General features: G+C 41.0%; 1 long non-coding RNA gene across 1 annotated transcript; it reads right to left on the reverse strand.

Annotated features, from left to right (window-relative positions):
* Window positions 1-12,471: 12,471 nt before the first annotated feature.
* Window positions 12,472-19,886, reverse strand: LOC119899604. Its single transcript, XR_005443878.1, has 3 exons — window positions 19,570-19,886; window positions 17,085-17,120; window positions 12,472-13,499 (listed from the first exon to the last, which is right to left on the reverse strand). It is a non-coding gene; the product is annotated as an uncharacterized LOC119899604 (long non-coding RNA).
* Between the last annotated feature and the right edge of the window lie 6,724 nt (window positions 19,887-26,610).

The raw sequence follows: 26,610 nt of genomic DNA on the forward strand, positions 1-26,610 counted from the left end.
GTGAACCCAGTTATTATGGCATATTAATTGATGATAATCTTTTGTGCCAGTTAACCACTTAGAAATGGGTGCTCTCTGACCTGTGCTGGTGATAAATATAGATACAGAGCAGCAAAGGCAGCTAATAAACACAATTAAGTGCACGCACACACATGCTAATAACTTACGACTGTTGTCATCCTCTGTGCACACACGCCGCTCCGAAGACAAGACAAGACACAGCAAGTAAATAAAGCTGAAATATATGCGGCATAATTGTTTTACCCAGGCATTACATTTAATGCATGAATAATGTCTACAAATGGCAGGTCTCTTCCTTTCATTTTCCAGAGAGAAGTGTATTTACGGACTGCTGGTGGTCCCTGGAGGCCCCCTGTCCTCCCCTCAGCAGTATTTAATACCTCTAAAGTGCATAATTGCTGATCAGAGAGTCTGTGATGCTCTGTTTGGTGTGTAAAGGACTTCTTTCAACAAGGAATGGAGAAGGGAAGGGGGAAGGAATGCTACACCTCTGGTATCATGTGCCATATTTGTTCACAGTGGTTAGTAGTCGCAGGGACAAACACAACAGCAGAGTGGCTGTCTCAATAGTGGGTTGGTATCTCTTTACCTTGGTCTTTTTGTGTGAGAGAGCAGGCTTGGTTGTCGTGTAGCGCTGGCTAACCATCGGGTGCACAGAAAGCCACTTAATAAGTAAAGGCTCAGTGTGATTCTGATCTAGCATGGTGACCTCTAGAGAAGCACACCCACAGGCTCTCTGTGTCCCTTGGTGTCCATGTCCCTCCCAACCACAATGGATGGCGGGGACGTGACATCAACATTATTTCCTCCCATTCCCTAACCGAGCACCTGCTCAGCCGCCAACCACCACAACTCCCTCCCTCCAACCCCCAGAGTGGTGTCCTCGGCCAGGGCCAGGGCCAGGGCCACGGCGCATTCCAGCCCGACACTGATGCGAGGTGACCGGACTGGGAGGTTCACACGGCCCCTCCAGTGGCGCTGGGGCCGCAGCCAGAGTTGCACGCAGACAGCTGGAGGAGACGGGAGAGGAGGAGGAGGAGGATGCAGGGCATAAACAGCCATAAGAGAGAACAAGTAGAGTTAAAGTTGACAGGTTCAACAGAGCAGCTGAATGTCAGCAACAGCAGCCAAAGCAGTGCTTGAAAGTGAACAGACAAAACTTGTTAAAGTGGCAATCTGTGACCCTCATGTGTTTTTATTTTTGGTGCTATCTTTGGTGTTATGTTTTCACCACATTTCCGAGTGATCAGTGTCTTTCCTTGGTATCTTTTCTTGAGAAAAGTATCTGTACCTATAATTTTGCTAAATACCCGGACACTCTTTATTCTAAAACGAAAATGACAACAAATTTGTAAATGCTTTCATTAAATGTAGTTTCACATGTATGTACAATTATGATTTAAGTTTTTAAAACTAACATTAGCTTATTTTTTAAAGCTAAAAACCTAGCCAATGTAAAAAGTCCTTGTTTTCATTCCAGAAAAAAATATCTAAGACCTTTTTAAAAACAATAAAAACATTCTTGTGATTCTCTTGTATTTTTTTTTCAAGCTAATTTTTTTTCTCTGCTTTACTGTTGAAAAAATGTCAGTTTTAAAGCTAAACATGTAGCTAATCTATTCTTGACATCAAGTTAACAAGGACATTTGTAGCTAGATAGGTATAATGGAGCTAAACATGTGACTTATCAGTTGTTGACATGAAGCTAAAATGTCAAATATTCAACTCTTTCCTTGTCAACTCTTGAAAAATAAATATCCAAGAGAAGGATACTTTTTTTAATGCAAGTGATTCAACTGAGACCTATTAGTTTCCCTACATTGCACCTTTTAGCTGATCTGCTTTCAAGCAAATATGTCAAACTTTTGACTTTTTCACTTGAATGTGAAAGCTATCATGAACTTGAAACAGGTCGAGTCACTGTTTTGATAAATAAGTCAACAGTAGGGTTAGAAAAATGAAAATTCCTGATAATAATTTAAATATAATTTACATTGTAGCTTATCTGCTCCTGAAATTAAGCTAAAATTTCAAACTTTAAACTCAACCTGTATGCTTCTTATTTGTCCACTTCAGAGAAAAAAAAACGTTCAATAGGACAAGTAATTCACCTGAATCTTGAAAATATCATACTGGTATTGTTAGTTCTTCTGCTTTACTGTTGAATAAAGAGTTGTTGACTGAAGAGGATAATCTTGAGAAGAGGATAAAACATTGAGAAAGTGGCATGCTAAAGTAGCGCTTTGCACTGATTCAATGGTGCTCTTAAATATTTTCAATCAGGGGGTCTATTAATAATTTATAGAAAACTCCAGTGTTCACTTTTTGTCATTGTTGTTGTCGTCAGTTTTACAATGAAAAACAAATTAAAAAGTATCGTTTTAGTAGTTTTTGTAATATTTGAATAATTAAACAAATTGAGAATAATGGTGATACAAAAGAAATCCAAGCTCTGTGTCACAGGCATATTTTGGCACCTTGACAATTATTTCACTCCTTCTCGAATGCAAACACGGGCAGCTTGTGCTATCAGGAAAGTGTTAATTACTGAAAGACAAACGTTCTTCAGCGTGGTGCACATATGCAGGCATAACCCCAGCTCTCGCCTTGCACTTAGGTAGCCACTTATACACTCTCTCTCACACACACACACGGATGCAACCTTATTAGCCGCCGTCCTTATGTGGGACCACCGTTTGTCGGTGAGCCGTTGCTCCACTTTTTTTTTGGGCGGGGGGGGGGGGGTGTACAGAGAATGAAAGAGAGAGGCCTGAAATAATTTGTTTAATTTGGAGCAGCTCCCAACTCAGCAGGTGAGAGGAAGGGGGAGAAAGAGTGTGTGTGTTTTTCTTTTTGTGAGCGGGTCTTCTCATCATATCGGGGGGGGGGGGGGGGGGGGGGGGGGCAGATCAGGGTCTCACTTCACTTGCCCCAGCTGCAGACCCTTGGTTTGTTGGTTTGGGTCATGATGACATGTGGAAAATGTGGAAAGCAGCTACCCCCCCTACCCAACCCTCCAGCACCCTTTCCTCCCCGACCCCCCACCACAAACCCAACTCGTAATTATCTCTGAATAGCAATTTTATTGAACCCTAATTTGTAGTAATGAATTGTGATAGGTGGCGAGGCAGAGAGAAAGAAAAGAAAAACTTCAACCTCCCTCCGCCAACACACACACACACACACACACACACACACACACACACACACACACATCTCCCTTTGTTAATTGTTAGGGCACTCACTCTCACCCAGAGCTGTTGCTGATAATCAGTGTTATTCTCCGTGTTTGACCCTCGCCGAACAGATAAGATGTTCATATGATGTTCAATTGAGGTTTAGTTACATAAGAACAAATGTAAGGCATTAGATGAGCCAATTTGTCTGAAAAGGGGGGTGTTAATGCAACATTAGCATGAATTAGAGTAAATCTAGTGATACATTTGTGAATGACAGATGCTTGATACCCTTTGGTGCCTGGAATTTGCTCCATAACCCCTGCAAAAAATGCTTTTTCTGCGGGTTGGTGGCAACCTGCACGCAACAAAAACCAAACAGCCAACTATGATGTGTGGCTTTTTCATCTGAGGGCACTCTGGGCCCCGGATCTCTCTTTTGACAGCACTCGGTCACTTGAAGTCGTTGAAGGGCACTCGAAGCCCCGGCTGCAGCTGAGGACGAGGCGACAATTCAGCCGGCAGGGACCTTTGCAACAGGACTCTCTGTCGTCGACGGAAACAAGACTTCTCATCAGACAGGCCAGGGTCAACGGGGTCAAACCAGCCGGCCCCGGTACAGATAACTCTCTTTCTCCGGCGGTACAACATGGAAGAGCTATGTATTTCCAAGGGAGAATGAATGCAACTACAGTCATTTTTAAGGCCCTGTTTTAACATCTGCAACTCAAACATGTCTGTACGTAGATTTGAATAAATTAAAGGGACTATCTCATAGAGTTCTTCTACTTACATATATGATTATGTTGGTTGTACAAATACAATAAATTTGTGTGGTGCATACATACATTTTTTTTTATTTTTGTAAAAGCAAAAAAAGAAAATGATACACCAGCACAGAAGCGTATTGAAGCAAAACAGGCTAACTGAACACATTTATTTGAAACAAATGTTTGTTTTGATGGCTTTTCTGCTTAAGCTCAACTAAGAAAGTCCAGGGGATTCATATTCTAGTGTTTTCTCACTGACTCACCAGCCTTTTGGGAAGGTTAAATTATAGAGCTTAAAAACTGGATTACCAAGTGAGAAAAACCGACAACTGCCATTGGACCCAAAATAGGTTTTGGTCATTTCATTAATGGCAAAGCGATTAGGAAATTTGCACCACTAAAGAGCATTATCAATTAAGGTGGACTGTTATCAAACAACAGCAGTTTTTTAATCTGGGTCTCCCGGAAGGTTAAACCTTTCCAACCTCACCTTCATTTGCAGCTGCTGTTCGTCATTCATTTTCATTAAAAAATATCCCTTTACCTAAACTGCATTTATTTGCAAACCATATTCAAGAATGTTATCCTAAAATATATAATATCTGAAAACAAAATAAGGAAAACTGAATTATATAGGGGACTTTAAGAGTGCTAAAAATCCCAATAATTTAAACACTATTGCTTTGTTTTTCCTCACCTACCCAAAGTCGCACCGTCACCAACTTTCTTCTCATGATTGGAAGGGATCTCCAGCCTATATCTGGTCATACAAACACTGTTTGCTCTGGGCTTCCTGTATGTGGACTTACATTACAATGTGTAGATTTAGAGATTGGGAAACTAAAGTCGCCAGGCTTTTCAGTTGGATAACGGCTTCCTCTCTCTTTCAGACCCCCCCTTCTACTGCAGCCCTCTGTCTGTCACACTGTCGTCCAATACCAGATGGTAGGCGTTCAACACGGAGACCAGCACGGCTAAGCTAAAATACCTGATTACAATTCACCAGTACAATTCAAATATCATGGGCAGGCTTAAGGATAATACCTCTGTAACAATATCATTTATTTTTTCCCCTGTTCCCTTTATCCTTGTTTTACTGGGAGAGGAGACTGCAAAGCCCTTTCTCAAACAGATAAAAGAAAAGATTACCTTTTTTTCTTTTTCTGTCCTCTTCCTCTGTTCCTGAGAGGATTATTTATTCATTCCCCTGACCCCCCCTCGATCTGATGTGTTTTTCATAAAGTGCCAATAAAAATAAAACCGATAAGAAAATAATATTTTAACCAGACTGCTGTACTTTAACTCAGTATTATAGGGAAATAAGTAGGCAAATAATTGAGGTGAAAATATTTATAGGATGGAAATTGTGCCCTGACATTTTGCAGCCATGACAATAATGAATGAAAATGTTATGCCAAATTCATATTTATGCTGTTTATTCATATTTGACGAATATATTCAACTGCAGCACAGTCATACATATACATTGTGTTCTTGTAAATGCATGAAGTACAGTAATAATTAAGCTTCATATTAGTTGTGACATATTAAACAAACCTGAGGGCAGTTTTACTTTATGTAAAAATAATAATAAATACAGCTGCAATTTCATTTTACATTCTTATTATCATTTTATATAATCTGATAACATAGAATTAAACACAACACAACCTGATGGGAAAACATATTTAAAATATTTATGTAAATATTTATTTTATTTTATTTTACACGCTGTGGTGGATCTTTCCTTACAATTAATACAATAACTACTAAAAAATAATAATATAGAATTTATTTGGATGGATCTTTATGTGAAATTATTTGTTCTGTTTGAGAGAGTTACAATGTTTTTTGACAGCGTTAATTGTAAATGTAACACTTATAATGATATTTCTTTGGTGTTTCAGTACAAATCAAATGTTTTGGACTTCACCATGGCTTATCCAGTAACAAATGCATAAACACCAATCCAATAAATAGTATAATTCAACAGATTTAATGTCACTTGAAGTACCAAAGTTTTAAAATAAGCATGAAAAACAATAGTATTCTACAATGCAGCACATTTGGCTATTTAATTATAATGCCAATATATAATTATAATGTTTTACTTGGCATACTTGCATACAGTAAAAGTAATGCCATAGTACAGATCTTCATGATAGAAATCATAATGGCAATATTAAGTTGATGATATCAGTGATATTTAGTCATATATGAAGTGGATATATATTCTAAACGCATTATATTGCCAGCTTCAGTTATTAATAATGAGAACCACAATGTCACTGAAAGAGGTGCAGATAGGATTAGAATATATGGTAGATATAAGTAGTTTTTTAAATTCATTAAATGGACTTTCCTCTCATTGAACCCTGAATGAGTTTACACTGTATAAGGTAAGCTCATAATGTGTGTGTGTGGGGGGGGAGGTGTTTAATCAAAGATTAAAATAAAAAATGTGACATTTTTAGCTTTTCAAGGTGAATACTTGTATCATTGCGTCGTTGGATATAAGCTTTTGAATACTACTCTTCTTACAGGAATAGAACACTGTAAATTATTCTGGATGTGGGATAAAGTTTTTTTGTCTAAACTGCAAGGACAAAAAAAATAATTACTTCTTTAAATGTTCAGCATAAACCTAAGCATAACCTCACTGCAGACCTTATGCCCACTTTAAATTAAAAAAAAAGAATTAAAATAACAGAAACTGAGATCCCAATCGATGTGACCCTCACTGTTCCGGCGAGGAAACACAGTCTCAACTCTCTGTGTGAAGCAACTGCCTAATATGCATACAGTTATTCACAACAGCTCACACATTACTGCATGTGTCGCTGTTGTGGTGTGGAAACCTCATATCTCCAAATAGGGGGGGGGGGGGCAGTTTTCAGCTTGACCCCTGCATGCGTGTTTTTAAGTTTATCCAGCTGGTTTGCAAAATGTTTTATGAATCCAGGAGTTGTAGGAATTTCCCATCACCCAGAGGAGCATGTAAGCCTTCAAACGCACACCACCCCCACCCCAAAAAATTGGAGTTGGGAGGTTTTTCAACTGACTACAGCAAAAGAGAAAGCAGCGGTTGCTCACTGTTTGGAGGCGAGTATGTTATTCTTCCATGGCCAGAGTGTGTTTTTCGCTCAGAGTGTGATCTCTGGTGTGGGCAGAGGTGCGTCTAGCCGCCCACACCACTGGCACTCCTGCCCATGTAGCACCAATAACACCAAACCATTAGTGGCATGGCAGTCTACCCACATCTCAACCACCTTCATTAGTCATTCAGCTCCTTATTTTTGTTTGGTTTCCCCTCTGGCTCCTAATTAATGCTTAATCGAAACTGCTGAACTGAGCTGGTAGAAAATTCATGAATATTAAAATCGACCCTGACGTTTTTTCTCGCTTTCTCCTATTTTCTCTCTCTCTCTCTCCCTCTCTCCCTCTCTCTCTCTCTCTCTCTCTTTTGGCTTGTCTACAGTAGTAGCGAGACGCCATTTATTTTTGTTGCTGTCAGAGATTTAAGGCGTCATGTTTCTTTCCCACTTTTCACTGTTGTAACAATGATGGAGGATAGAAGGCAGCAGAGTCGTGTTTTGCCAATCTCCAAGTGAACCGAGAGAGTTTTTGGTGTCACTTTTGATGCATGCTGCTGTTTCAATTCAGGGGGCACTTGAATGTACTTTCATTTTGATAGAGGCCTGTAAGTGAAGCAGACAGAAAAATAATCTGGGTTTAAGACCTTCAAGATTGCTACAAACATAAATAGATAAACACAGTAAACGTAATAACAAATCCTGAATACCTTTCGGATATTTCCTTAATTCGCAGAGGAAACTTGTAAAAGAAGTTTTGTTTCAAATCGCATCCTGTAAAATGGATTTCTATTGACCCATGCTGACAGGGCTGTTTGCAGACTGGAAGCTGTGCAACATCCTAAAACCCAATATTTGTTTTTGATACATGTTAAACTGCAAGATCAGCATTAGCTCAGTTATATGGCCATGCACTCTAAGTTCCTTCCCTTTCAAATTTCCTCAAATATTAGTTTCTGGATTGATCAAGTTTTGAAGACCACTCAGAGACTGTTTCTGCCTTGAAGATTAAAGGATTAAAGGAATCAGTTTCCAGGCTTGAAACGACATTCAGAGAATACTTCATAAGATGAAAAAAGGATATTTTAAAATTTAATATCATTTAATGAAGAGTTACAATGCAGTTGAGTCCCTTGCTTGCTCCAAAGTTTAAAGTTGGGATAAGGTTTGTATTTATAATTGTGATCTTGATTTTCAGTTTAGCGTGCACAGACAGCTGATTTTGGAGGAAAATTTACAAATAAGATACATTAACACATTTACAATTATCCAGTTATTCATGCAGCTTACAGAAGATCACTTCTAAATGTGTTTGCCTGTTACCTCTAATGGAACATGATTATTAATGTCTCCTTGGAGGATGCCCTGTCAACTCTCTTCGAGGAGAGTTTGTGAGCAGAAAATCATTTAAAAATATACACTAACCACTGCTGTTTATCATATTTTATTTTTTTTTTAAAATCTGAATCTTAAATGAATTTATTCAACTGCATAACTTTTTCATCTTTCATTATTCAAAACCTTGCACAAGATGTACTTACATAATAATATATGATTGCTAAAATCGCTCCCCACAACAACACAATCACGTTGCTCTTTGTAAAGAAATATTTGTCTATATTTGTTCTGACTAAATTGATGGTGGCATTGCAGGCAAACCAAATTGAAATCTTGTGACAATTTCTCTGAAGTTACTCAAATACAATTTGACTCCTGACAAGGGGACGCAATTTATAAAACAGAACATGCCATCAGTGGAGCCTAGCATTTGCATAATGAGGATACTTCCATTTCCGCCAGCAATGTTTTTGACAGCCTCTAACTAAAAGCTATGGTGAAGAGGAGTGAGAAATGTCGATACAAATAATCCAGAAGAGGCAGAAAGAGGGGCGATCAGGGCAGCCACCGGATCCATCAAAGAGCTGGCGAACAAACCAAATATAGTTTGGCGAAAAACAACAACAGCGTGCTCAAGCTGCAGTGATGCTAGGTGACCCTGGCAGAAAAGGGACAGAGGGGCCTTCTGCCCTGAGCTACAGCCTTGACTTTGAACGCACCGGAGAGGAGTTGGACCGCAGGAAAAACTACTCCAGAGGTTGCTCTGATAGGTTGACAAATATGACTGAACTGACGCTAATGCCATGTAGCTCTTTTGCTCTAATTGTTGATTCAATTTGCTAATGACTAATTTGATTTAAGTGGCAGGCACATCTCCATGTGTGCAGGACATGGAGAGGAGGAACAAAAAAAATGGACTGGAGGTGGCGTGATGGCTTGTCACGCAAAGGCTGCTCGCCTATGAATATTCCATGAGAGTTCACACTTAATTGTTTCTGATTTGTTTATTTTTTCAATACCATGCTTTAGCGCACACTCCATCAGTCCCTGTGTTGACACCCGTGGCCCCCCCATCCCCCGTCTCCCCCCTCCCGCTCATGCCACCCTCTCCTCACCATCCCCCACACTTTCACAAGTGGTGCTCAGATGTCCATCAAACACAGCAATGAAGGATCACTATAAGTTGTTGGAGCCTGTCAACAAAAGCACTCTACCACTTTGTCCCCCCCGTTCTCCCTTGTTGAGCCTGCTGGAGATCTATGATGTGAAGGAGCAGATGAATTTCTAACCAGACATTTTCGGGGCCCCTATTGAGCGCCGCTACCTGTTGCCAATGCAAATGGATTCCAACTCCAAAGATCCAAAGGAAAGCGTATTGTTCCACCACTGAGGGTTTGAGCCCACTTGCGTGTTGTTTGCTTCTTGGAGTGGACGTGTTACTAGATCAAGAATAAAGGTTGAACATGACCCCGCTGTTGCACTGCGGCGCAGCGTTCGGGCGCATAGTGAGCAAGCGGCAGCACATGGCAGTTCAAAGTGGCTGTCGTCCCAGTTTCCAGCGGTGCCGACAGAAAGTATGAGAGCCAGAGTAAACGTTTCGACGGTTAAAATTGTTTGTGCAAATGCTGATTTAAATGTGTTCCAATAGGGAAACTGTAACACAAGGAGAGAATGAAGACAAGAGTACTTACCCACATGAAAGCCATGAGGGACGAACTCAGACTGTGCTTCTCTTGCTTACTGGAAGCATTGGCGTCCATGCGTTTGTAACCGCTCCAAGCCTGTTGAAAGTTCTCCTGTAGGTTGTTTTGTTTTTTTAATCCCTCTCTGCCCTGGCTCTCCTATACCTTTGTACTTGCCTTGTTCTGGCTAGACAGGAAAGAAGTGAATCTCTTTCCTTTTTGCCTTTTATCCTCTCTCTTGATGGGTCTTCTGAGCGGCATGACTTGCAAATCACGTTGTGATATTGAATAGGATTGACATTTTCAGATGTAAATGCATAGAATATTTCATATTTGGTAATGGGCAATGGAAACTGGATGGAAGTCTAATTATTGTATAATGATATTTTTCCCTCTCAGATCTGCAGGGGCTGGCAAATGTGTTGCTATGGAGACTATGAATAAATATGGCCATGTATTTATGTATTAATTCATCTGTGTGGCTTTTTAGTTGGTGTTTGTTCATGTATTCATTTATACATTTGGGTCGTTTTTTTGTCTGGACAAGCAAGGCCCGCCGCGACGTGAGGAGCTTCCCTCTGATTTTGTGTTTGAATCAAGTCACCGGAAGTTAGAGGGAAACAGCCAATCAGATGAGATCACACATGTTTTAGGGAGAAAAAAAGAGACAAAACTGAAAGAAAGAAAGAAAGAAAGAAAGAAAGAAAGAAAGAAAGAAAGGCAAACTTTAGTAATGTCTATAAGTTTGTTGTTCTTCTTCCTACAGTTGGATGTGAGTCACTGTTGCAAAGCCTGAAGAAATCTGAGGCAGGTCACAGGAGAGTGACAGTTTAGGGCAGTTTATATTAGTATTGATAAATAAACATTATTTAAAACATCTGTCAGGCCCTGTTAAATATCCTCAGTGTGGTTCAGTAGCTTCACCAACCCAGGGCATCGAATATTTAATTATTGTAGTAACTGAATAATGAAAAAGTCAATTTCTAGACCGACGCCCCATATTCAGAAGACAATTGCATTTCTAATATCTGCATGTGAAATCTCCTTCACACACCCTCCCCTTCCCATGTCCCGTCTCGATGCCTTGCAGGGCTGCGAAGCCTCCTGCATTACCATAGCTCTCTTCCTGACTAAGTCTGTTCCTCATATTCACTTGTCGTGGCTAATTACGTGTTTAACCCTGTGCTGGTGAGCTTGTTTTACATTCAAATTTATGGGGACCTCACTGATCTGAAGAAGCAGGAATGAGCAGGGACACAACGGCGAGGATCAGTCTTCTGGTAATTGATTATCCTCTTAGAAAAAGGGACAGCTTCCAGAGGGCTGCAGTGTTGGAGGTGTTGACCTTTGACCTCTGATAGGGTTGAAATAATAAAAATGCAAAGGTCACAGATGGATGGTGGGTGGGAGGAACGTACATTTATATTTGCAAAATGATGGATTTACTGTATTTACTTTAATTGAATTTTGACATTTTTCTGGGAGCTACATTACATGCTATTATTATTGTTATCATTATTATCATTATTATTATTATTATTATTATCATTTGTCCTGTAATGTGATTTGCATTTTTATTACCAGCAAATGCAAATGTTTCTGTTTTCATATTAACCCGATGGTGTAGCAATAATTTTCTGATCTTGTTGCTTGTGGAATAAATAATTATGCATATGTTGTCAATATTTACATTTCCACTGTTTAATTTAATTCTAATGGAAGTCCCTGGGCGATACGAGCAGCAGCTAATAGAAGAGAAATGATTAAAGCTTTCTCCACAATAACCCAGCTGAAACACAACTTGCTGTACTGTAATCTAATGTAGCATTTCAGTGTTTATAGACTACGGCAACTTTGATCACTCCCATCGTTGATTTAATTTCCTGATGTAATTTCTCAAACCCTCTTTAAAGGACATCTTCTCTTATTAGTTTTGCTAAATAAAAAGAAAACAATTGTTTGTGTGTGCTCTAGCATTGTGAATAAACTCCTTGGGTGTGTGTGTAACAGCTTGGACTCGCTTTTTAATCATTACCACAAACCCTCTCCTCTGTACAGTGGTTCCATTGTGTTGTAAGCACTGTGTATGGTGTGTGTTTGTGTGTGTTTGGCATGCAGTACCAGGCCGGGTCAAAGCAGCTTAGTTCCGATCTGTTGGATGACCTGCCCGAGCCACGTCGGCCTCACTGACCCGCATGATTTCATTATAGAGAGGTGAGGCGCATGGCCTCTGCACACACGTGCACTCACTCGCAGTCACATACACACACACAGAGGTATGTGCATAAACACAGTTAAGGCATATATACATACACTCGGGCGAACATCCACTATACAGCCACATATACTACCACAAATTAAACATTTTGAAAAAAAAATCACTGACATTCTCTTCTTCTCCAAACATGCAGTCTTTATTACTCACAAGAAGCCTCCGTGTGAAAAACGAACAAGTCCATTTTGTATTATTTTCATGTTTTTCGCTTAAATACGATGACAACATTTCAAATAAATTAAAGGGTCCGTTCACATCTGCACTGACCGCCCCAAAACGATTGTTTTCCTCAAATATATTTGGAGATAGAAGGCTGTCACGAAATGAAACAACAACAAAAACGAGTTACAGTGTCTGGTCCATTCAATATGACATCGACCAATAGCCAAAAACAAGGTTATTTTATGAAATCCTAAACATTTTGCAGATACAGTACTGAATTGCACTGATAAAAAGTCAACAATAAGGTTGTGTTTAGGAAATCTTAAACAATCTTAAACATGGCATGACAACACTAAAAACAAGCTACCGAGAAGCAGACATCCAAGTTGCAACTAATGATTCCATTGTTCATTTCCTTGAAAGCCATTTCTGGAAATTAGTAATTTAACTGTCACCAGAAGCAACAAGAATGTATTGATCCTCAGCCTAACAGCGAGACAACCTTTCACGATGACATGACCATATAAATACACCTTTTGAAAAACAGATTTTACTTGTACCGGATTACAAAACATGTCAGAACAAAAGCAAGTTTCTGCACTTTATGTGTGAACACACATAAACATACGGTTAAAAGCAAAATGCCTAAAATCCCATACAGACATCCTGCTGATAGGAAACATTTCCTCGATCTGTTACAACATAGAAACGTGTGTGGTGAGGTTGCTGGTGGTGTCAGAGGAGTCATGCTGAACACGATCACTAGATGGCGATCTAGGTTAAAGTAGTGTGCTGCTGTTGAGCTTTGAATAGCGGGTACACAAGGCTTGTCAGTGGTCTACTGTTCTGTGGCAAGTGATCCTCCTTATTGAAGTGTACACACTCATAGCAAGTAGAGGTATGGAATATGGAATGGGATTTGGTTTAACTTTTGGTGGGATTGGGGATTTTCGTCCACGCTTGTGGGGATGCATGTCCTGAGCCTGAAAGCACAAAAAATAACACTGCTCTGAGATTCAGAACACATTTATCACCCCAGGTGAGATCACACCACAGCTAGTATCTGATTCTTTATTAGGTAAGATTCTGCTTTGACCCCAGCTAGCCCAATTATGCGTAAGCAAGATCAGGGTGATAAATTCATGTTTGAGTTTTAGTTTGGTCTGTTTAGAAGGAGTACTGGTTAAAACATGGTGATGAAACACGAGGTAGAAGTAAATTTGAGATGGAATGACGGGGAATGATCCTGTTAATCCCAAAGATATACTAGATATTACTGTGTAGTGTGTTTCTTCATAAAGGTGTTCCCACTGGCTTTCTGTAATGGTCAAACTGTAGTTCTGAAACTGAAAGTTTAAATTGGATATCAGTACATGTGACTTAAAGACAGCAGTGTCACTTTAATCAAAACAGGGTTTGGTTTTGGTGCAGTAGTTCATCTGTGAATGTTGATATTTAACGTGATGAAAATCATGGTAATCAAAAAAAAAGCTACATAGAAGCAAGTGTTTTGTTTTTTTAAAAGCAAATGACATTGAATGTAACTGATAATATAACTGCTTTAACAACATATTATTTGGCCAGATCTACTTTCGAATACAAAGGAAAAGCAGAAATTTAAGAGGTTACACCTCAGTGTTTGGAGCTACAGGTGTTCACACTTACAAAAGGGTGGAGTTGAGGAGACAGTTCTGCAGTACTTTTTGGACACTTTTAACGGTCCACCTTGCAGCTTCTCTCAATATGTTTGCTGTTGTTCCTTGGAAGGAAAACCAAAAAAAGGACAACAAAAAAAAAAAATATATATATGGCTTGTAGATCTTCTCAATGACCCAAGAAAGTGTGGTTGAGTCTGTTTTTAATACATGTTTTTATGCGCTTTTACAACATTGGTTCAGAAGAGAAAAAAAACTCATAAAGCCTCAATTCTCTCTCACACTTCTTCTCTAATTCTTCTGGATACAATAAGAAACATGTAAAAGCAGACCGCTAAGCATGCTAGCTTACTAATACCAAGCTAAGGGTGTATGTGGCTACTTTGAGCTTTGAAAAAGTTAGCTAACTAGCTAATGCAGATAACTCTCTCTTTCCTCTTGACCTTTTCAATGGGGTGTTTAAATGTAAGTTTTTTCTGTTTTATTGCCAGAAAAGCACTGATTTAGCTAACATAACAGTTTATGCAAAACCAATATAGTAAGCCCACCCTGGCTATAGTTGGTTGTAGCTACTTCGTGTTCAATTGAACCACCTCACAAGCTAATTAGTCAACATGAAAACTGACGGAAGCCACTATTTTTAAATGACCCATCCTGGTTCTTGTTGAACATTGTAATATGTCATACTAGACATGTCATGACTATTTCTTTAACTCAAAAAAGCATATAGTTTCACTTGTACTTCTTTTTCTTTTTCTTTGTTATTATGGAAATTGGCAAATAAAATCCAGTTAATGGGGTTTTGTGAAAAAAATTTGCAATGTTATATATATATAATTATTATATATTAAGTAAAATGCTCTGCTCTGCTGCTAGGTCTATAGGTGCGTAGACCACCCAGAGAAAGTTATTATGTGATTATATGTTCAAAACAAACCTGAAAGGCATTGACAGGGAGAACAGTTTGCATGTGGGCACATCCTTAGATTACTTGTTCAGAAACAAAATGTATGGCCATTCCAGATGTTTCAAGTTTAGCCGAAATGCTTGCCTGTTTTATGAACAAAACATGAGGAAGCCTGTGTTTAAGGCCAGACAATCAAAATGATTTTATTTGCATAACCTGCATGCAAACATTTACAATACACACGTGCATACGTCTCATCACTGTAGTATCTCATCACTTCTATCTCCGCCTTTTTCCAATCTTCCTAGCCTTCTTTACATCAACTCTTTTTTCCCCATCCTTTTCTTGTATTTCCTCCTGCTTTCTACCTATGCAAGTTGTCATTCTCTCACCATAATAGCGCTTCTGTGCCTTCATGTTGCTGGTTGTTTGCTTGAAACATAATCTGCAGATGTAACAGAGGAAGAAATTGAGTCTAACAAATGGCTTGAAAGGCTCATGCGGCATATCAAGCCCAAACCAACAAAGGCAGACAAAACGCCCGTCTTTTTTTCCTCCCCTCAACATCTGAAGTTGATATTTTCAACAGAATAGCGTGCAGCTGACGTTCCCTGAATAAAGAACGCTGCGTTTGCTGCTGTTGTGTTGTGTTACGCTGTCATTCTGACTTGAATGGGAAAGTTGAGGCCCGTTTGTTTGGTTTAGCTGTTGAGGAGAAATGGGTTTGTTTGATTAACATTTTGCTCGCGCATGTCAGTTTCAGCAGCGTCATTTCTATGGGGAAATGAAAAGAACTGAGACTGAGGCTGAGTAAACTGTCCATCTATCTAGTAAAAGCAAAATAAAATGGCCTTTTGTTTACAATGGGCACATAAAGTCTGAAACAAACCTAACAGCAACTGTGATTATGGTCATTACTGCGTACCATGACCCACACATTACTACTGTAGACATTACTGAAATATGTGTATTCACATGTGTGTCAGTGCCCAAACTAGACCATAAGGCTCTACTGCAGCGGGAGTAATCTCTTGGTCTCACTAATGTGCTGTGATAACATTGTTTTTGCTTCCCCAGTTCACAAAAATCACATTACACATTCACAAAGTACTGTCCCATTTAGAGAGCCCAACTGTTACAGCTTAGGCAGGTGCAACCTGGAATGTATTATAATGTAGGACACCATAAAGGCTTGGTTCGTGGCAGGAAATGGTCAGTTGTTCAGTGTTAAGAACTGGTGGTTTGCAGTTTATGAAAACAAAAATATGAAATAAAAAACACCTGTCAAAATATGATTTGGCTGGCTTCTTACATTTCTTTGTAGAGAATTACCTAAACCAAAGAACAGAAATCTTCTTTCTATTATGTTACAGCTTGCGTCTCACTGTCACTGCTATACATTAAATGCCAGCTGTTTCTGAGACAGAGCCTACTGTTTGCCAAAGTATCACTCTTTTCTTTTCAGCTTGTTAAGTGCCGTTATCTATACATAAAACCTATTTCCTCATCTGTTGCATCTCTAATGGCAAATTCACACAGGCACCTCTCCCCGTCTCCCTCACACCTAACTGATTAATTAGCTTCATTCTTAATAGCGAGCAGCATCACATGCTGCGTGTTGTGTTGTGAAGCGAGCCGGCACTGTTGTTGAAGTTTTCTAACTCTCTTGTTAACTAGCTCATTCTACTTTATTTCTCATCTTAATTTCAGATTGTCTTTCTATGTTTTTTTTTCTTTCCTTAATTTCTTCTGAAATGAAGGGATGGTACACCTAAAACCTATAATCTGGAATCCTAAGTAGAAAAGGTCTGCCTACTAACCTGATACTAGTGCTCTCTATTTCCAAAATTCAAAATCTGTATTCGTCACTGTATGGAACAGCATTGGAGGGATTGCTTCAACAATAAACAGTGAACCAAGGAAGGGCTTGTTGCAACTGAATGTATGTAACTGATAGCGGAAACACTGAATTTTATAATGACTTTATTAAAATAAACTGTACTTACTGTGGATCTGTAACATCATGGTGGGTGGGTGTGTCCCTAACAAAGAACAGAAAAAAAGTGTTTCTGGTACATTTCATGGCCATCAGTTTCTTCTGTCAGACAACATTTTGGTGAGCTGCTCATTTGACCCATGAATTTCAATAGCCAGTGGCATGGAGGATGCAGAACGCAGCCTTTAATGACTGGCTGACTGTGCTACAAGCCAAGTCCTAAAGGGTTCATTTAAAGGTACAGTGCAGCTGGCTTGCCATCTCACTGCAAGGGAGCAATACTTAAAATGACATAAGTAGAAAAATAGCTCACAGAGTGAAGCCAAGCATCACAAAAAGTATTGGCTCCTAGAAACTGACTGGTGCATTGGTAAAGATGCAGAAAAATCTAATGAGATATATGGTGATTGGTGAAAGTGATTTACCTACTAATACTTGGTCTCTGCCACTCGCTGCAGGATAAATTACATTCCAAAACTTGTTGTAAGGAATTATAAATAATTGCTTTTCTGCTGCCTTGACTTTTTTTGCATTAACTTCCAACCAAACACATTGAGAAAATGTATTAGCGTCACAGTGGAGTTCTGACTTGAATCAAGCTTATACAAAATATATACTTTCCAATCAACCCTATACACCCACTCTCACTTCAGGGATCAATAAAGTTCAATACAGTTTGATTTAAATGAGGTTTACACCCCTTCCCACACAGGAGCATGTTTAGCCTCTACACTGTACCTTGTTTCCGTATCAAATACACAATAATCATGTAAAATGGCTATGGGGTGACCCTCATCCCGTGCCCTCAAGGCCCCTTGACCACCTCCCCCGCCCGTGACACAGCGAGCACGGTAGGGATCCGCCGCGGCACTCCTCTCCTCATTAACCTCGTCTAATTAGATGGCAGGGAAGTCCATTGTTCGCCCTAATGAAGCCTCAATGGAAAGACAGGGCCTCGGCTGGCTCTTCTGACACTGCTGTGAAATTACAATCCCCTTTCCTCGCCATCCCTCCCTCTTTCTATTTCCCCTTCTCCCTTTTTCCTTCTCCTCTTTCTGCTGGGTTTGTTGGAGAGCCACCGCTGAAGTTGGGGGTTGTCTGTCAGAAGGACAGAAAGATTGAAAGACAGAAACAGCGAGCAAGGCAGATAATCCGTGTGATATCTCTACACATTCCCATACTGCTAATTTTGCTCCAGCAGCAGAGCCCAGGGTAGCATTAGCTCTGCTTAGCGCCCCCAGTATGGATCCCATCCACTAATTACTTGAGCTGCCGTGGTTCGCTGAGATTTAAGTACCACCTCAACACCATTATCTTCCATCCCTACAGCCAGCCCCTGTCGCTCGGGCCCTTTGTAGTGGAGGAGCGGAGGCTGCAGGGTTATTGATACAGGCCTCCTTTGCAGATAACATTCACGGCGGTCTGAAGGAGGAACGTTACTGTACCATATGGATCTTAAGGGAGGTGAAATGGACTTGGATCAACGCCGGAAGGGGAAACAAAGAACACTGAAGGGCTGTGGGAGTCTGTGCATACACCTATGTGAGAAAATCAAAGGCACGACAGGAGTGCAAGGTGGTGACTTGGGGGTTAAAATTGGATAGGGTATTATTCGCCCTCCAGTGTTTTTTTCCCTTTTTTGGTTCTTTTCTTTTTTTGAAGGTGGGGGTTTCGCTCTCTGCTCACCCCAGAGCGACTAATTACAATTCACATGTCACACACTCCACACATAATAAGAGTTAGGAAACAGAATTAGAATATTCCAAAGGCCTGCAGGGGGTGTCATCTCGAGAGAAAGAGGGGAAAGTGTGTCTCTTTTTGCAGGGGGTGGGCAAAAATGGGGTGAGGAAGAGAAGAGGAGAGAATAGACTGTGCATGTGTTTATGAGCCAGTGCATGTGGCATGTGCATAGTGGTGCTGTTTGTAAGGGAGAGGTGGGTGAGTGGGTGGCTTGGGGGCAGAGGGGGAGGTGATGGAGGCAGTGTGAAAAATCGACAACGCTCCCACGCTGTGCATTCCTGCCTGATGCCGTCCCGCCGATATGCCCGCCGCCCCTCTCTCTTCACACGTCGGGTGTCGCCTGCTTGGCACGCAGGCACGGTTGCCTGTTAGGGTGGCAGAGGGGTGGCTGTGGGGTGATGGTGGAGGTGGCGTTTTCAGGGGAGGTGGAGGGCAATTGAGTGACATCTGCTCTGCTGAGACAAGGGGCAGGCAGGCTCTTGGCATTGGCGGCGGCAATGTCGGAGGCGTTGGCACGAGGCTGGCTGGGTACAGCAGGGGTGGCGGCGGCGGCAGCAGGCGGTGGATGGCCTTAACGGAGAACCGTTTGCTCAAACAGCATGACATCTCCTGGAATGAAAGCACCCCCCACACACACACACACACAAATACACACTTCTGGCAACACACACCCGTCTATGCTTCCGTGCACACAAACTGGCACTCCGCCCTCCTTCTCTTGCACTGTCACTTTCCTCTACTTGACTATTTCTCACCTCACACTTCAGGTGTCCTCAAAGCCGCCATGTCCAGCACAGAACTGCCGTTCACACTCGTTTTCATCTGCAGTCTACTAACGTGGACAGTGTCAGCGCCACACCGGGGTTCATTTATGTTGCCAATTACTTCCCTCGCCGCCCAGTCCCTTCCATCTCTACCTGTCTTTTCGTCTTTTATCCTCTTTCTCTTCGGCTCCCCCTAAACCAAACACCGTTAATGAACCATGAAGCTGACATCTGCAAGAAAGCAACAACTACATTACTGTGAGTGACGGCGACGGCTCAAATCTCTGCCATGTCACCTGCCACCTCCCAAAGAGAATACATAAGTAAACGGGACAAGAAGAGGGACGTGGAAGTGAAAGCTGTGGAAGGAATGAGGTTTAGTGAGATGAGGATAAACATGTTGATAGCTAGCGCTGTACTTTGGTTGCTATTAAAGCTTAGCTATCTTTTTCAAAATATATTTAAAAGTTATTAGCAAATAGTCATTTCCAATGGAGTACAATGGATTCAGGTAACCTGGGGGGTGACAGAAAAAGAAAAAAAACAAGATGAGTGACGTTTATTAGATTTTATCTAAACGAATCTACCATTCTCCTCTGTCTTTCTCTCAGAAGTTGTTTCCCTCCTCTTTCATATCACCGCTGTTGTTGAGGCACTGTGACGCTGATGCGGTGTAAATTGATTTCCCGGAAGATGTGATGGATGAATAGAGAATGAACATCTTCATCGCTGACCCCGGCGCCGATTGCTTCTCCCCCTGCCCGCGAAGATGATTGACAAGGCTGCTAACGAGTGCCGTCGCCGGTCGTGTTATAATTTCGCTGTGTTGAAAACAGCCAGACTCGGCCCCAAGGTAATGAGCTTCTGGAGGAGAGGGAGGAGAAAGGAGAGGAGAGGCTCACCCCGGGAGAGGTGAAAGAAAGAGTGGGAGTAAATAAAAAAAGGAGACAAAGCACATGAAAGTAGATTAGAAAAAAGTTGAGGTTATCATCGACTTGAGAAGGGCCGTTTCATTGTTTATCTGCTGTCTTGATGGATGTCTTTCAAGCTGGGGTTCCTTAGCTGCAGTGTTTTCATTTCTCAATCGCTGAGAGGCAAGGAATTTCAAAAGGCACCATAAAACGTGGTATTTGCATTAAAAGTATTTGATGGAAAAGTGCTGCATGCTGCAGATTGCGTATCTGAGCGCGTGTAGACATTTAAGCAAATTCTGTGTATGTGTGAGCAAGAATGCATTTATGTGAGTACTTGCAAATGCATGTAGGCATGGGTAAGGCTCATGCATGTGTTTGTGTGCGTGTCATTTATACCTCCACGTTGGAGCCGAGGTCAGATCTGTCTCTGTTTATTTGGATGATTAGGAGGTGACAATATGCTGCTGATGATCAGGTTTATAATCAGCTACCATCACAGATTATTCTAACCTTGATTAAAGACCTGCAGTCTCCCTATCATCTCCCAGCTCAGCCTAATAAGATAGGACGACGCTCTGATTAATGCCGGAGAGCGACTAGTCATGACACAAAGGACAGGCCTGCATCACCGCAGGAGGACTCGGGGAAACTGTCACGCATCATATGTTGTTGTCTTTCTGATTTGCCTGCTTGATACAGGACCTTTTGTCTTAATTATTTTTCTTTTACAAATTAATCCGTGTGAGACTGATTCGGTTTTCATTACCGCAATAATAAGGACGGCATTGTTGACGTCTGCCATGATTAGATATCAGAGTATCCATCTGCAAACGCAGCCGACGTCTCTCTACTTTCAGGATAAGCCATAAACTTGTCAGCAAACTTTCTTTTGTCTTTGCTGACAATCATTAGTGTGACGTGCGCACATGTAAGTGTGTGTTTATGCGGAGGCTTGTTTGATTCATTATGCTGTGAGGTGTTGTTGAGGTCCCGGAGGTGTGTAGGAGAGGACTGGATGAATGAGTCGCTCTCACAGGTTGTCAGATGATGAAGGCACTGATCCAGGGTCTCCGGCAATCAACCGGCTGGAGGCAGACGCAGCAGCCTCTGGCCTTTGATTCAGTTTAGCACTGAACAGCGTGGCCCGGCCTCTCTCTCTTTCTCCTCAGCCCTCCTCCGTCAGAGTAGGATCATCACATACTGTTGGCAAAAACAAACCTCCGGTTTAGCAGCAGTGTCATGCTGAGGAGGAGGTTCAGTGATTATTACCAAACAAAGGATGCTTACGGTTTTATTCCCTAAATTACACTGAAGGTCAAATGTTTTATCTCACTGTTTGACTTTGGGAAGGAGAACTGAGTATTTCTTCACAGGAGAGATTTTTTTTTTTTAAGTGGGTAAAAAGCTAGGCCTATCTATTTTTTCAGGAATAATTCCAATAAATGCATCAACACTTGGTTTAATTGATTCAAACTGCAAACCTCTATTCAGCTGTTTTGCTTAATTTTGATTAAAGTACTCCAGGCCCATTTTAACAGCTCAAAAAAACACCTGTAACATTGTTTTATTGGGATTATACTTTTTTGATTTGTTAATACATCATACATTTTTCATGTGTTTAGAGATATATATTGACCAGAGTTTGATAATAATTCTATAATTCCCACCATAAATCTCCATAAAAAAGATCTGTATGGGAAAACATCTAACTTTAATATATGTTTACTTAACAAGAAATGTATATGTATGTCGGTGTTCTTGCATCCAGGTGCTCTTTGGACAAGGTGCCTTATGTGGCGCCACACTGAGCTGTGGGACAATCTAAATGGAGGAGGTCCAGCCACTGATTGTCTCTTTCCTCTTTGATATGAAAAGCATTCTAGCGAGAATAATTTGTGTTTAGTGGCCTGCTGCGTATAGAGCCGTCCTGTTTGACCAGCGAAGCTAACCTAATTCATCCTCTCCAAGTGTGCATGCGTGTGTGTGTGTGTGTGTGTGTGTGTGTGTGTGTACTTGTATTTGTGCTAAATGCAGAATAGCTGTTGTGACTAGCTGGGCGCACACAGAGCCTTGTTGTTGTTGCTGAGAGAGCCTGTGTGCGTTTGAGGGCCACTGAGTACGTGACCTCTCCTCCAGCATCCCCAAAGCAGCGGCTCAGCGGGCGGGTAATTCATGCCAAAGCCCGGCCGCCCCACTGCTCGGAGCACGTGCCCACCCTGAGCATACCCTCCCCCGCATGCCCCCTGACCCTTGTCTCCGTGGCGATGGGGTGTCCCGTCACAGGGAGCACCTGGCACCTGGCCACCCCCCAGCCCTCCCTCTCACTTCTCTTCTTTTCTCTCGCCACGTCCCCCTCACAGGCCTCATTGGGGGGTCCATAATGAAGTTTCACATCTTCATTCACAGAGCAACAGGAAGTGGTCCAGGCCTGGAGCACGGTCAAGTTGCTGCAGTGACGCAGTTTGAAAGATATTTCAGTTCTGGGATTCGTCCCCGGGAGGCAAATATTGTTCAGCCTACGCAGCCATATGAAGAGAAGACTTACTAAACATTTAACAGTGATTAAAATAAATTATAGATAGCTCGTCTCCACATCTACAGATGTAGGAAATATGCTTATTAGCAGCCTTGCTGAGAGTTGGAAGAAATGATTACCACTCTCATATCTATTTATTGGAGCTAGCCTGGCTCCAAATAGTCCAACACATAACCACAGAAGGCCATGGTTCAAATTACGGGTGGGATTCGGGGGTCTGACCCCCCTAGTTAACGCCGCTACTTGTAGTGACGCTACTGCTAACACTGGTAACAGAGAGAATAATTCCCCAACAACTGATAAAGGAATACTGAAAGAAATACTCTAATCTATCAATACATTACACATTCATATTCATGTAACTTTCCATTGTACAGCAGTTTACAGTATGAGAGTTCTACATAGTCCTACTTTTCTGCGGACAGGCAGGGTGTTTAAAGGATATGGCACTTCTGAACAAGATGCTGAGTTAGAGAAAATGATATCTAGTTTTGACAGTAGCCCCAAGTACAGATTATTGCCACAATTTCTTCCCCCTACAAGGAAGAAAGTTCCCCATTCCTCCTCCTGTCACCACTTATTCTTTCCTCTGCTTCTACCTCCAGACATGACATCACACGGCCACTGACTCAGCAAATCACTCAACTCCTGTCTCTTCTCTCTCCTTATTACATGCCGATTAGCTGCACAAAGTGGTATAAAAAGGTGTCTAATGCAATTACCCTAGTTAGGACGTTTTAATAGTGTGCTGAGCGTCAGAGATGTATGTGCCAGCCAGCCGCTGACATTAAATCAATAATCAGCCTGTCACGCCTGCTTGTTAATTCAGCGCTTTGCATTTTATTCCCCAACATAGTAAGATTGATTATTGGTAGCTGAGGTTTTGAAGTGGGGCAGGGGTTTATAATGATATGTGTAATGGAGTATGGACGGCGTTGCTTTAATTTGCATGGTAGGTACTGACTGAGATTACATCTGTGGGATAGTTGCAGGCTCTAATTTGTTCAGATAAATTGCCATATGAAAGAACAGTAGTTTTATCGAGTGTGTGAATGTCTGTTGTGCATAATGTGTGCACGTGTGTGTGTGTGTGTGTGTGTGTGCAGGAGAAAAAGAATGAGTCATGACTAAGTGAGTGCACTTCCTTTGTTTCTGTGTCTCCACCGCAGTCATAATGTATTACTAAGCACTCATTTCAAAATAATCTTACATATTACTTCCTTAAAGCAGGCATTCATAACTCATTATATCTCTTTTCCATTTCATCCTCTAAATTAGTGACTACATCTTCTTTCTTTTCCAAAAAGGAGGTTGAGGTCAATTACAGCTCCTTTTCTTTCAGTAACCGCATTGATTATCATGGTTCCTGTATCCACTTTACTTGATAAAATAAATTTACTGCAAATACCTTCATCTCAAAGCCATAATCCTACTTGTCACAAGGGCCACAACTATTTATATATATATATGTATATATATGTATATATATATAATAAACTGTGGATTATTGTTACGGAAAAGGATATACTATCATTTTAGTGCTACTCATCCATCAAGTTTAAAAAGAAAACAAACAAAAAAATTGATACGGCCCAAACTCCGAAGTATCTGCTCTTTTGCTGTTGACGAATGTAAACTACTTATCACCAAATGTTTTTCAATTTTTAAGATAAACTGACGGATTAAATCATTTATGGGTTGGGGAAATTCTCATACATTTAAAAACAGCTACATAAACCATTTAACCACTGGGTTAGCTAAATATGCATCGTCATGAAGCTGGAAACGGCTATTTTTCTTACTACATTAAAAAGGTTACGTTTTTGGAGATACATGGCTTTCATAGGACAGTGATGCTTTGCTCAGCCAGGGGTAGGATTCAAAGGCAATTGTAAGGTATGTTACGGTTAGAGAATGGTGTCAGATTTACGACTACACTGCCTGACACCCATTGCAAGTCCTAGTGACAGCTTAAAACAAAATTTAATATTAATACTGGAGCACAGAATGCGCACCCAACTTTGGAATACAGCAATGGCATGAGTGATGAGACATTTCATAGATTTTGGTCATAAAATCAAAGATTGAAAATGCATTGTTACTGACAAATTGGTGTGGAAATAACTGGCAGAAGTGGAGACGTTTATTGGTTTATGGTCTGAATGAAGAAAACAATCACGTGGTCATTCTCTAATTTCTGTCTTTAGACTTCACTCTTTAATGAGCAGCTCCTATAAATGTCTTTTTTTACAGAGTTGGAAATATTGTACAAATCCTCCTTTCTTTATTACCTGATGTAGACAGTTTGAAAGACTGAACAATTAACTTCATTTGTTAGAAAGTCTGATAGACGGTGCTCACATTTTTCTTACAGTGAACTCATTTCCACCTTCCTCCTTGTTCCAATGCTGGATGCTGATTGGCTGTCAAGTAAATGCCTGATTTCCTTGCCAGATGCAATGCTAATTACCTTAAGGGTGATCACCTGTGTTTTTGCTATTTAAGCACATATATGTGACGGGGAAAAGTTGCATGGCTGAAAACATTTTGTCTTCTTGGATGTTTCTGAATAAGGTGACAACTGGTGACAGAGTGCAACTCTCCTCTGTCATTGTCGCCTCAATTTTGGCACATATGTATTAACTGTTAAAAATGTGTAGTCTACAGACAAATTCCTCAAAATCTGACTGAAGTTATGAATGTAGTTATGTATTAGTATGAATAACCGCCATGTGGAATCAAGGCAAACTACCCAACTCAATACTGGGAAAAGACAAGAAAACCTCTGGTCTGAGAACTACATGACCACCCATATGTGCTCCCAACATATAGACAAACACATTTAAGTACAGTCCCTGAAGAAAGCCGACCAACACCTTCCCACCTCCCAAAGGAGGTGTAAATCACAGCAGCCTGGAGCAGACCTGCATCATTATAACCTATTGGTCTTAATTAGGCCTCTGTTAAGGAGGGTGACTCACTATGCTAACGCACATTAGCCAGTCACTGAAAACACATGATCTCTGGCCTTGTGGTCAAAGTGACCAGGCCTTGTGGGGAGACTCTGCCACACACCCTCAATGCTGAAAACTTAATTTAGATTCCATTTATGCACAGGCACACACTGGCATTCCCCAACAAACCCTCCCTCCAAATCCAAAATCCCTAATATTTGTTGCTCAGTGCGTCCCTACTTCTCACAAGCTGAAAGTTAAGAAAAGGGTGCATATCTGCTCTTATCATTTATCACTTTAAAACTTGAATGGAAGGCGCGAAACAACCTGCTCAACCTTGGAGGAACAGCATCAAGATGAGGCTTTCATGAATGTGTCTCAACACTTTCCCCCGATGCATAAAGTATACGTTTTGCCGGCACAATTCAAGGTTGTGAATAATGTGTTTTCACTAAACATTTTAATTAAAAAACATCCATATATGGCGATTCAAAGAATTATGGTGCTGCTTTCTCATCCCCCCCGTCTGCCCCCCTCCCTTCTAGGCCAAAGTAATTCTACTGCAATGCAATGATGGCTCAGTTCCCTTCAAGGAGATGGCTGAAAGCCGTATTAATCATTGTCTGGT

The sequence above is a fragment of the Micropterus salmoides genome, unplaced genomic scaffold, assembly GCF_014851395.1.
Source record: "Micropterus salmoides isolate LMB-PRFRI ecotype aquatic unplaced genomic scaffold, ASM1485139v1 Ms_hic_scaffold_1, whole genome shotgun sequence".
Taxonomy (NCBI): Eukaryota; Metazoa; Chordata; class Actinopteri; order Centrarchiformes; family Centrarchidae; genus Micropterus; species Micropterus salmoides.